General features: G+C 54.2%; 2 non-coding genes and 1 pseudogene across 2 annotated transcripts; all 3 read right to left on the reverse strand.

The window, feature by feature from the left end:
• LOC144427446 (large subunit ribosomal RNA) overlaps positions 1-660 on the reverse strand; it is a 2936-nt pseudogene extending 2276 nt beyond the window's left edge.
• Positions 661-947: 287 nt separating this feature from the next.
• LOC144427465 (5.8S ribosomal RNA) lies at positions 948-1101 on the reverse strand. The gene has a single exon (XR_013477996.1). It is a non-coding gene; the product is annotated as a 5.8S ribosomal RNA (ribosomal RNA).
• A 298-nt stretch (positions 1102-1399) lies between these two features.
• Positions 1400-3209, reverse strand: LOC144427476 (small subunit ribosomal RNA). The gene has a single exon (XR_013478006.1). It is a non-coding gene; the product is annotated as a small subunit ribosomal RNA (ribosomal RNA).
• Between the last annotated feature and the right edge of the window lie 9291 nt (positions 3210-12500).

The raw sequence follows: 12500 nt of genomic DNA on the forward strand, positions 1-12500 counted from the left end.
ATCCGCCGCCGGGCCGCACCGCCCGCGCGCTGTAACACCCCCGCCGGAGCGGAGGCCACCTTCGCGCGGGGACTTGGACCGACGGCAAACCGGTCGTGACCCGCGCCGGTCGCTAGTGCGCTGAGACGGTGCGCGAGCCGACTCGGCAGCGGCGCCTTAAGCGTCCGCGAACCGAGACGGCGCGCCCCCGCACCCAACTGAAAGCGAGCCGGCGACCTGACGGGCCCTCCCGTTTGCCTCTCAACCGTTTCACGTACTCTTGAACTCTCTCTTCAAAGTGCTTTTCAACTTTCCCTCACGGTACTTGTCCGCTATCGGTCTCGCGACCGTATTTAGTCTTAGGTGGAGTTTACCACCCGCTTTGGGCTGCATTCCCAAACAACCCGACTCCGAGAAGACCCGAAGCGGCCAAGGCAAGCGCCCCTATGGGCCTAACACTCGCCGTGGGACGAGGCCTCGATCAGAAGGACACCGGCGCTCGCCGTCAGCCGCACTGGAACTTCCGTACGTCACAACTCGGCGCGCTCAAAAAGCGCGCAGATTCGACGCTGGACTCTTCCCGGTTCACTCGCCGTTACTCAGGGAATCCCTGTTGGTTTCTTTTCCTCCGCTTAATAATATGCTTAAATTCAGCGGGTGCTCTCGCCTGAACTCAAGTCGTATGTGTCAAGCGGGCCGCTTCTTACACGGCCCGCTGGCATCGCAAGTCGTCGCCGCCGGCGCCGACCGAGCGCGTACCGTCGCCGCCTTGGCCCACGTCGGTCTTGATCTCGTGACCGGACCGACCGACCTGGACCCGCCCCTCGAACGTAGTTGAACACGTCAAGGGGCCGGCGGTGTACGGGACACGCGGTCGCGCCGAGAAAGCTCGGCGACCGCTTCAACTTGGGGCGACGCCCGGCCGTCTTCGCAGAGGCCAGGCGACGGCCCTCGGGTGAGGACGAACGCGACCCTGAGGCAGACGCGGTCCCGGGATTGACCCGAGACCGCAATTCGCGTTCAGAAGGTCGACGTTCAATGTGTTCTGCAATTCACATTACTTCTCGCACTTGGCTGCGTCCTTCATCGACTCGCGAGCCGAGTGATCCACCGTTAAGAGTCGTCCTCGACGTTTCGCCCGGCGCCGAAGCGCGCGGACGTCACACTGTGGGATCGACCACAAAACCACCACCGACAACAACTGCACAAAAACACCAACAAACGGCGCCGAGCGACCGCCGGGCTGGGCCGGCGGCACATCGAGCGCGGTGCCCAGAAGCCACCATCGCACTCGGCTGCCTTGCTATGCCAACGTGTTACGCGTGTCGCACGGGGCGGAACCCCGATTGACGGCCGCCCTCTCGGCGGCACCCAAAGACAATTAAGTGCGCGGTCGGCCGGGGCCTACCACCACTTTCGGTAATGATCCTTTCGCAGGTTCACCTACGGAAACCTTGTTACGACTTTTACTTCCTCTAAATGATCAAGTTTGATCGTCTTCTCGACACGCCGACGCGGCCGTTGCCAGCCGCGACGGGGCCGATCCAAGGATCTCACTAAACCATTCAATCGGTAGTAGCGACGGGCGGTGTGTACAAAGGGCAGGGACGTAATCAACGCAAGTTGATGACTTGCGCTTACTGGGAATTCCTCGTTCAAGGGAAACAATTGCAAGTCCCTATCCCAATCACGAATGAGGTTCAACGGGTTACCCGGACCTTTCGGCCTAGGTTAGACACTCGCTGCTTCACTCAGTGTAGCGCGCGTGCGGCCCCGGACATCTAAGGGCATCACAGACCTGTTATTGCTCAATCTCGTGTGGCTAAACGCCACTAGTCCCTCTAAGAAGTTAGACGCCGACCGAGAAGGTCGCGTAACTATTTAGCATGCCAGAGTCTCGTTCGTTATCGGAATTAACCAGACAAATCGCTCCACCAACTAAGAACGGCCATGCACCACCACCCACAGAATCAAGAAAGAGCTCTCAATCTGTCAATCCTACCTGTGTCCGGGCCGGGTGAGTTTCCCCGTGTTGAGTCAAATTAAGCCGCAGGCTCCACTCCTGGTGGTGCCCTTCCGTCAATTCCTTTAAGTTTCAGCTTTGCAACCATACTTCCCCCGGAACCCAAAGACTTTGGTTTCCCGGAAGCTGCCGGAAAGGTCGTCATGGTAACGCCTCCCGATCGCTAGTTGGCATCGTTTATAGTCAGAACTAGGACGGTATCTGATCGTCTTCGAACCTCTGACTTTCGCTCTTGATTAAAGAAAACATTCTTGGCGAATGCTTTCGCAGTAGTTCGTCTTCCGCCGATCCAAGAATTTCACCTCTAACGGCAGAGTACGGACGCCCCCGTCTGTCCCTCTTAATCATTACCTCGTGCTCCGAAAACCAACAAAATAGAACCAAGGTCCTATTCCATTATTCCATGCAACACTATGCAGGTGAACAGCCTGCTTTGAACACTCTAATTTTTTCAAAGTAAACTTATCGGCCACCGCCGACACTCAGTCAAGAGCACCGACGGAGAACCGAAGGTGAGGCGAACGCAACCAGTGACACGCCTTGCGACGGACCGGCGGCGCTCGCCCAAAATCCAACTACGAGCTTTTCAACCGCAACAACTTTAGCATACACTGTTGGAGCTGGAATTACCGCGGCTGCTGGCACCAGACTTGCCCTCCAATGGATACTCGTTAAGAGTTTTAGGATGTACTCATTCCAATTACAGGGCCTCGTTAGAGTCCTGTATTGTTATTTTTCGTCACTACCTCCCCGTGTCGGGAATGGGTAATTTGCGCGCCTGCTGCCTTCCTTGGATGTGGTAGCCGTTCCTCAGGCTCCCTCTCCGGAATCGAACCCTGATTCCCCGTTACCCGTTATCACAAAGGTAGGCACGTAGCGTACCTTCGACAGTTGATAGGGCAGACACTTGAATGATACGTCGTCGGTGCAGAGACCGTACGATCCGCGTGGTTATCCAGAGTCATCAAACGTCACAGGACGAACCCGGTCGGTTTTGATCTGATAAAAGCGCGCCTCCCGAAGTCGGCGCTTAATGCATGTATTAGCTCTAGAATTACCACAGTTATCCACTTCGCTCACGAGACCAAATAAACCAAGACTGATTTAATGAGCCATTCGCAGTTTCGCTTTACGAGAACTCGTACTTGCACCTGCATGGCTTAATCTTTGAGACAAGCATATCACTACTGGCAGGATCAACCAGATAGCTGCGACAGCTGCGCTCGGCCCTTACTGGGCCGCCCGGCGCGTGCTCGTCGCATTCGTTTAAGACCGAGGCGATCGCCTGCGGCCGTACTCAGCTTCGACAGTCGCTGGCCGCGACGTCCACGCTCTCGCCGGCAGTGCCAGGCGGAGCGATTTGCGTTTTTTCTTTGCTCGCCCTCTCTCGGGCTCGATCCATTCAGTTTCGCACAAACAAGAGCTCTGCCGGCCGCCTGCAGCGGTGCCTAAAACCCGGTCATAACAATGCGACCGTTCTGCTAGGCCGACAAGCGCTCAAGCCAGACGCTCGATCGAACGCCCCCTACATATTAGTCGAGACAACGGCTCGATCATTAGCATCGCGTTTGTACTTTAACTTTTTTCGGCTCGGCTTCTTTCGACGCCGATGCCGGCGACGCAGCACTCTCTCGCCCGCCAGCCACCGAGAGATGTGTGCGCTCCGACCGGCCCCGCACGCCGCTCTTTCTTGGCTCATTCGAGTTTACTGTCTTTCGCTCTAACATGCCTTACCTAGGGTTAGGTTAGTATGCTTGCACGTTTGTACTTTAACTTTTTTCGGCTCGGCTTCTTTCGACGCCGATGCCGGCGACGCAGCACTCTCTCGCCCGCCAGCCACCAAGAGATGTGTGCGCTCCGACCGGCCCCGCACGCCGCTCTTTCTTGGCTCATTCGAGTTCACTGTCTTTCGCTCTAACATGCCTTACCTAGGGTTAGGTTAGTATGCTTGCACGTTTGTACTTTAACTTTTTTCGGCTCGGCTTCTTTCTTGGCTCATTCGAGTTTACTGTCTTTCGCTCTAACATGCCTTACCTAGGGTTAGGTTAGTATGCTTGCACGTTTGTACTTTAACTTTTTTCGGCTCGGCTTCTTTCGACGCCGATGCCGGCGACGCAGCACTCTCTCGCCCGTCAGCCACCGAGAGATGTGTGCGCTCCGACCGGCCCCGCACGCCGCTCTTTCTTGGCTCATTCGAGTTTACTGTCTTTCGCTCTAACATGCCTTACCTAGGGTTAGGTTAGTATGCTTGCACGTTTGTACTTTAACTTTTTTCGGCTCGGCTTCTTTCGACGCCGATGCCGGCGACGCAGCACTCTCTCGCCCGCCAGCCACCGAGAGATGTGTGCGCTCCGACCGGCCCCGCACGCCGCTCTTTCTTGGCTCATTCGAGTTTACTGTCTTTCGCTCTAACATGCCTTACCTAGGGTTAGATTAGTATGCTTGCACGTTTGTACTTTAACTTTTTTCGGCTCGGCTTCTTTCTTGGCTCATTCGAGTTTACTGTCTTTCGCTCTAACATGCCTTACCTAGGGTTAGGTTAGTATGCTTGCACGTTTGTACTTTAACTTTTTTCGGCTCGGCTTCTTTCGACGCCGATGCCGGCGACGCAGCACTCTCTCGCCCGCCAGCCACCGAGAGATGTGTGCGCTCCGACCGGCCCCGCACGCCGCTCTTTCTTGGCTCATTCGAGTTTACTGTCCTTCGCTCTAACATGCCTTACCTAGGGTTAGGTTAGTATGCTTGCACGTTTGTACTTTAACTTTTTTCGGCTCGGCTTCTTTCGACGCCGATGCCGGCGACGCAGCACTCTCTCGCCCGCCAGCCACCGAGAGATGTGTGCGCTCCGACCGGCCCCGCACGCCGCTCTTTCTTGGCTCATTCGAGTTCACTGTCTTTCGCTCTAACATGCCTTACCTAGGGTTAGGTTAGTATGCTTGCACGTTTGTACTTTAACTTTTTTCGGCTCGGCTTCTTTCGACGCCGATGCCGGCGACGCAGCACTCTCTCGCCCGCCAGCCACCGAGAGATGTGTGCGCTCCGACCGGCCCCGCACGCCGCTCTTTCTTGGCTCATTCGAGTTTACTGTCTTTCGCTCTAACATGCCTTACCTAGGGTTAGGTTAGTATGCTTGCACGTTTGTACTTTAACTTTTTTCGGCTCGGCTTCTTTCTTGGCTCATTCGAGTTTACTGTCTTTCGCTCTAACATGCCTTACCTAGGGTTAGGTTAGTATGCTTGCACGTTTGTACTTTAACTTTTTTCGGCTCGGCTTCTTTCTTGGCTCATTCGAGTTTACTGTCTTTCGCTCTAACATGCCTTACCTAGGGTTAGGTTAGTATGCTTGCACGTTTGTACTTTAACTTTTTTCGGCTCGGCTTCTTTCGACGCCGATGCCGGCGACGCAGCACTCTCTCGCCCGCCAGCCACCGAGAGATGTGTGCGCTCCGACCGGCCCCGCACGGCGCTCTTTCTTGGCTCATTCGAGTTTACTGTCTTTCGCTCTAACATGCCTTACCTAGGGTTAGGTTAGTATGCTTGCACGTTTGTACTTTAACTTTTTTCGGCTCGGCTTCTTTCGACGCCGATGCCGGCGACGCAGCACTCTCTCGCCCGCCAGCCACCGAGAGATGTGTGCGCTCCGACCGGCCCCGCACGCCGCTCTTTCTTGGCTCATTCGAGTTTACTGTCTTTCGCTCTAACATGCCTTACCTAGGGTTAGGTTAGTATGCTTGCACGTTTGTACTTTAACTTTTTTCGGCTCGGCTTCTTTCGACGCCGATGCCGGCGACGCAGCACTCTCTCGCCCGCCAGCCACCAAGAGATGTGTGCGCTCCGACCGGCCCCGCACGCCGCTCTTTCTTGGCTCATTCGAGTTTACTGTCTTTCGCTCTAACATGCCTTACCTAGGGTTAGGTTAGTATGCTTGCACGTTTGTACTTTAACTTTTTTCGGCTCGGCTTCTTTCTTGGCTCATTCGAGTTTACTGTCTTTCGCTCTAACATGCCTTACCTAGGGTTAGGTTAGTATGCTTGCACGTTTGTACTTAAACTTTTTTCGGCTCGGCTTCTTTCGACGCCGATGCCGGCGACGCAGCACTCTCTCGCCCGCCAGCCACCAAGAGATGTGTGCGCTCCGACCGGCCCCGCACGCCGCTCTTTCTTGGCTCATTCGAGTTTACTGTCTTTCGCTCTAACATGCCTTACCTAGGGTTAGGTTAGTATGCTTGCACGTTTGTACTTTAACTTTTTTCGGCTCGGCTTCTTTCTTGGCTCATTCGAGTTTACTGTCTTTCGCTCTAACATGCCTTACCTAGGGTTAGGTTAGTATGCTTGCACGTTTGTACTTTAACTTTTTTCGGCTCGGCTTCTTTCGACGCCGATGCCGGCGACGCAGCACTCTCTCGCCCGCCAGCCACCGAGAGATGTGTGCGCTCCGACCGGCCCCGCACGCCGATCTTTCTTGGCTCATTCGAGTTTACTGTCTTTCGCTCTAACATGCCTTACCTAGGGTTAGGTTAGTATGCTTGCACGTTTGTACTTTAACTTTTTTCGGCTCGGCTTCTTTCGACGCCGATGCCGGCGACGCAGCACTCTCTCGCCCGCCAGCCACCGAGAGATGTGTGCGCTCCGACCGGCCCCGCACGCCGCTCTTTCTTGGCTCATTCGAGTTTACTGTCTTTCGCTCTAACATGCCTTACCTAGGGTTAGGTTAGTATGCTTGCACGTTTGTACTTTAACTTTTTTCGGCTCGGCTTCTTTCTTGGCTCATTCGAGTTTACTGTCTTTCGCTCTAACATGCCTTACCTAGGGTTAGGTTAGTATGCTTGCACGTTTGTACTTTAACTTTTTTCGGCTCGGCTTCTTTCTTGGCTCATTCGAGTTTACTGTCTTTCGCTCTAACATGCCTTACCTAGGGTTAGGTTAGTATGCTTGCACGTTTGTACTTTAACTTTTTTCGGCTCGGCTTCTTTCGACGCCGATGCCGGCGACGCAGCACTCTCTCGCCCGCCAGCCACCAAGAGATGTGTGCGCTCCGACCGGCCCCGCACGCCGCTCTTTCTTGGCTCATTCGAGTTTACTGTCTTTCGCTCTAACATGCCTTACCTAGGGTTAGGTTAGTATGCTTGCACGTTTGTACTTTAACTTTTTTCGGCTCGGCTTCTTTCTTGGCTCATTCGAGTTTACTGTCTTTCGCTCTAACATGCCTTACCTAGGGTTAGGTTAGTATGCTTGCACGTTTGTACTTAAACTTTTTTCGGCTCGGCTTCTTTCGACGCCGATGCCGGCGACGCAGCACTCTCTCGCCCGCCAGCCACCAAGAGATGTGTGCGCTCCGACCGGCCCCGCACGCCGCTCTTTTTTGGCTCATTCGAGTTTACTGTCTTTCGCTCTAACATGCCTTACCTAGGGTTAGGTTAGTATGCTTGCACGTTTGTACTTTAACTTTTTTCGGCTCGGCTTCTTTCTTGGCTCATTCGAGTTTACTGTCTTTCGCTCTAACATGCCTTACCTAGGGTTAGGTTAGTATGCTTGCACGTTTGTACTTTAACTTTTTTCGGCTCGGCTTCTTTCGACGCCGATGCCGGCGACGCAGCACTCTCTCGCCCGCCAGCCACCGAGAGATGTGTGCGCTCCGACCGGCCCTGCACGCCGATCTTTCTTGGCTCATTCGAGTTTACTGTCTTTCGCTCTAACATGCCTTACCTAGGGTTAGGTTAGTATGCTTGCACGTTTGTACTTTAACTTTTTTCGGCTCGGCTTCTTTCGACGCCGATGCCGGCGACGCAGCACTCTCTCGCCCGCCAGCCACCGAGAGATGTGTGCGCTCCGACCGGCCCCGCACGCCGCTCTTTCTTGGCTCATTCGAGTTTACTGTCTTTCGCTCTAACATGCCTTACCTAGGGTTAGGTTAGTATGCTTGCACGTTTGTACTTTAACTTTTTTCGGCTCGGCTTCTTTCTTGGCTCATTCGAGTTTACTGTCTTTCGCTCTAACATGCCTTACCTAGGGTTAGGTTAGTATGCTTGCACGTTTGTACTAACTTTTTTCGGCTCGGCTTCTTTCTTGGCTCATTCGAGTTTACTGTCTTTCGCTCTAACATGCCTTACCTAGGGTTAGGTTAGTATGCTTGCACGTTTGTACTTTAACTTTTTTCGGCTCGGCTTCTTTCGACGCCGATGCCGGCGACGCAGCACTCTCTCGCCCGCCAGCCACCGAGAGATGTGTGCGCTCCGACCGGCCCCGCACGCCGCTCTTTCTTGGCTCATTCGAGTTTACTGTCCTTCGCTCTAACATGCCTTACCTGGGGTTAGGTTAGTATGCTTGCACGTTTGTACTTTAACTTTTTTCGGCTCGGCTTCTTTCGACGCCGATGCCGGCGACGCAGCACTCTCTCGCCCGCCAGCCACCGAGAGATGTGTGCGCACCGACCGGCCCCGCACGCCGCTCTTTCTTGGCTCATTCGAGTTTACTGTCCTTCGCTCTAACATGCCTTACCTAGGGTTAGGTTAGTATGCTTGCACGTTTGTACTTTAACTTTTTTCGGCTCGGCTTCTTTCGACGCCGATGCCGGCGACGCAGCACTCTCTCGCCCGCCAGCCACCGAGAGATGTGTGCGCACCGACCGGCCCCGCACGCCGCTCTTTCTTGGCTCATTCGAGTTTACTGTCTTTCGCTCTAACATGCCTTACCTAGGGTTAGGTTAGTATGCTTGCACGTTTGTACTTTAACTTATTTCGGCTCGGCTTCTTTCGACGCCGATGCCGGCGACGCAGCACTCTCTCGCCCGCCAGCCACCGAGAGATGTGTGCGCACCGACCGGCCCCGCACGCCGCTCTTTCTTGGCTCATTCGAGTTTACTGTCTTTCGCTCTAACATGCCTTACCTAGGGTTAGGTTAGTATGCTTGCACGTTTGTACTTTAACTTTTTTCGGCTCGGCTTCTTTCGACGCCGATGCCGGCGACGCAGCACTCTCTCGCCCGCCAGCCACCGAGAGATGTGTGCGCTCCGACCGGCCCCGCACGCCGCTCTTTCTTGGCTCATTCGAGTTTTCTGTCTTTCGCTCTAACATGCCTTACCTAGGGTTAGGTTAGTATGCTTGCACGTTTGTACTTTAACTTTTTTCGGCTCGGCTTCTTTCGACGCCGATGCCGGCGACGCAGCACTCTCTCGCCCGCCAGCCACCAAGAGATGTGTGCGCTCCGACAGGCCCCGCACGCCGCTCTTTCTTGGCTCATTCGAGTTTACTGTCTTTCGCTCTAACATGCCTTACCTAGGGTTAGGTTAGTATGCTTGCACGTTTGTCCTTTAACTTTTTTCGGCTCGGCTTCTTTCTTGGCTCATTCGAGTTTACTGTCTTTCGCTCTAACATGCCTTACCTAGGGTTAGGTTAGTATGCTTGCACGTTTGTACTTTAACTTTTTTCGGCTCGGCTTCTTTCGACGCCGATGCCGGCGACGCAGCACTCTCTCGCCCGCCAGCCACCGAGAGATGTGTGCGCTCCGACCGGCCCCGCACGCCGCTCTTTCTTGGCTCATTCGAGTTTACTGTCTTTCGCTCTAACATGCCTCACCTAGGGTTAGGTTAGTATGCTTGCACGTTTGTACTTTAACTTTTTTCGGCTCGGCTTCTTTCGACGCCGATGCCGGCGACGCAGCACTCTCTCGCCCGCCAGCCACCAAGAGATGTGTGCGCTCCGACCGGCCCCGCACGCCGCTCTTTCTTGGCTCATTCGAGTTTACTGTCTTTCGCTCTAACATGCCTTACCTAGGGTTAGGTTAGTATGCTTGCACGTTTGTACTTTAACTTTTTTCGGCTCGGCTTCTTTCTTGGCTCATTCGAGTTTACTGTCTTTCGCTCTAACATGCCTTACCTAGGGTTAGGTTAGTATGCTTGCACGTTTGTACTTTAACTTTTTTCGGCTCGGCTTCTTTCGACGCCGATGCCGGCGACGCAGCACTCTCTCGCCCGCCAGCCACCGAGAGATGTGTGCGCTCCGACCGGCCCCGCACGCCGCTCTTTCTTGGCTCATTCGAGTTTACTGTCTTTCGCTCTAACATGCCTTACCTAGGGTTAGGTTAGTATGCTTGCACGTTTGTACTTTAACTTTTTTCGGCTCGGCTTCTTTCGACGCCGATGCCGGCGACGCAGCACTCTCTCGCCCGCCAGCCACCGAGAGATGTGTGCGCACCGACCGGCCCCGCACGCCGCTCTTTCTTGGCTCATTCGAGTTTACTGTCTTTCGCTCTAACATGCCTTACCTAGGGTTAGGTTAGTATGCTTGCACGTTTGTACTTTAACTTATTTCGGCTCGGCTTCTTTCGACGCCGATGCCGGCGACGCAGCACTCTCTCGCCCGCCAGCCACCGAGAGATGTGTGCGCACCGACCGGCCCCGCACGCCGCTCTTTCTTGGCTCATTCGAGTTTACTGTCTTTCGCTCTAACATGCCTTACCTAGGGTTAGGTTAGTATGCTTGCACGTTTGTACTTTAACTTTTTTCGGCTCGGCTTCTTTCGACGCCGATGCCGGCGACGCAGCACTCTCTCGCCCGCCAGCCACCGAGAGATGTGTGCGCTCCGACCGGCCCCGCACGCCGCTCTTTCTTGGCTCATTCGAGTTTACTGTCTTTCGCTCTAACATGCCTTACCTAGGGTTAGGTTAGTATGCTTGCACGTTTGTACTTTAACTTTTTTCGGCTCGGCTTCTTTCGACGCCGATGCCGGCGACGCAGCACTCTCTCGCCCGCCAGCCACCAAGAGATGTGTGCGCTCCGACAGGCCCCGCACGCCGCTCTTTCTTGGCTCATTCGAGTTTACTGTCTTTCGCTCTAACATGCCTTACCTAGGGTTAGGTTAGTATGCTTGCACGTTTGTCCTTTAACTTTTTTCGGCTCGGCTTCTTTCTTGGCTCATTCGAGTTTACTGTCTTTCGCTCTAACATGTCTTACCTAGGGTTAGGTTAGTATGCTTGCACGTTTGTACTTTAACTTTTTTCGGCTCGGCTTCTTTCGACGCCGATGCCGGCGACGCAGCACTCTCTCGCCCGCCAGCCACCGAGAGATGTGTGCGCTCCGACCGGCCCCGCACGCCGCTCTTTCTTGGCTCATTCGAGTTTACTGTCTTTCGCTCTAACATGCCTTACCTAGGGTTAGGTTAGTATGCTTGCACGTTTGTACTTTAACTTTTTTCGGCTCGGCTTCTTTCGACGCCGATGCCGGCGACGCAGCACTCTCTCGCCCGCCAGCCACCAAGAGATGTGTGCGCTCCGACAGGCCCCGCACGCCGCTCTTTCTTGGCTCATTCGAGTTTACTGTCTTTCGCTCTAACATGCCTTACCTAGGGTTAGGTTAGTATGCTTGCACGTTTGTCCTTTAACTTTTTTCGGCTCGGCTTCTTTCTTGGCTCATTCGAGTTTACTGTCTTTCGCTCTAACATGTCTTACCTAGGGTTAGGTTAGTATGCTTGCACGTTTGTACTTTAACTTTTTTCGGCTCGGCTTCTTTCGACGCCGATGCCGGCGACGCAGCACTCTCTCGCCCGCCAGCCACCGAGAGATGTGTGCGCTCCGACCGGCCCCGCACGCCGCTCTTTCTTGGCTCATTCGAGTTTACTGTCTTTCGCTCTAACATGCCTCACCTAGGGTTAGGTTAGTATGCTTGCACGTTTGTACTTTAACTTTTTTCGGCTCGGCTTCTTTCGACGCCGATGCCGGCGACGCAGCACTCTCTCGCCCGCCAGCCACCAAGAGATGTGTGCGCTCCGACCGGCCCCGCACGCCGCTCTTTCTTGGCTCATTCGAGTTTACTGTCTTTCGCTCTAACATGCCTTACCTAGGGTTAGGTTAGTATGCTTGCACGTTTGTACTTTAACTTTTTTCGGCTCGGCTTCTTTCTTGGCTCATTCGAGTTTACTGTCTTTCGCTCTAACATGCCTTACCTAGGGTTAGGTTAGTATGCTTGCACGTTTGTACTTTAACTTTTTTCGGCTCGGCTTCTTTCGACGCCGATGCCGGCGACGCAGCACTCTCTCGCCCGCCAGCCACCGAGAGATGTGTGCGCTCCGACCGGCCCCGCACGCCGCTCTTTCTTGGCTCATTCGAGTTTACTGTCTTTCGCTCTAACATGCCTTACCTAGGGTTAGGTTAGTATGCTTGCACGTTTGTACTTAACTTTTTTCGGCTCGGCTTCTTTCGACGCCGATGCCGGCGACGCAGCACTCTCTCGCCCGCCAGCCACCGAGAGATGTGTGCGCTCCGACCGGCCCCGCACGCCGCTCTTTCTTGGCTCATTCGAGTTTACTGTCTTTCGCTCTAACATGCCTTACCTAGGGTTAGGTTAGTATGCTTGCACGTTTGTACTCTAACTTTTTTCGGCTCGGCTTCTTTCTTGGCTCATTCGAGTTTACTGTCTTTCGCTCTAACATGCCTTACCTAGGGTTAGGTTAGTATGCTTGCACGTTTGTACTTTAACTTTTTTCGGCTCGGCTTCTTTCTTGGCTC

The sequence above is a fragment of the Styela clava genome, chromosome 9 (genome assembly GCF_964204865.1).
Source record: "Styela clava chromosome 9, kaStyClav1.hap1.2, whole genome shotgun sequence".
NCBI classification, from domain to species: Eukaryota; Metazoa; Chordata; class Ascidiacea; order Stolidobranchia; family Styelidae; genus Styela; species Styela clava.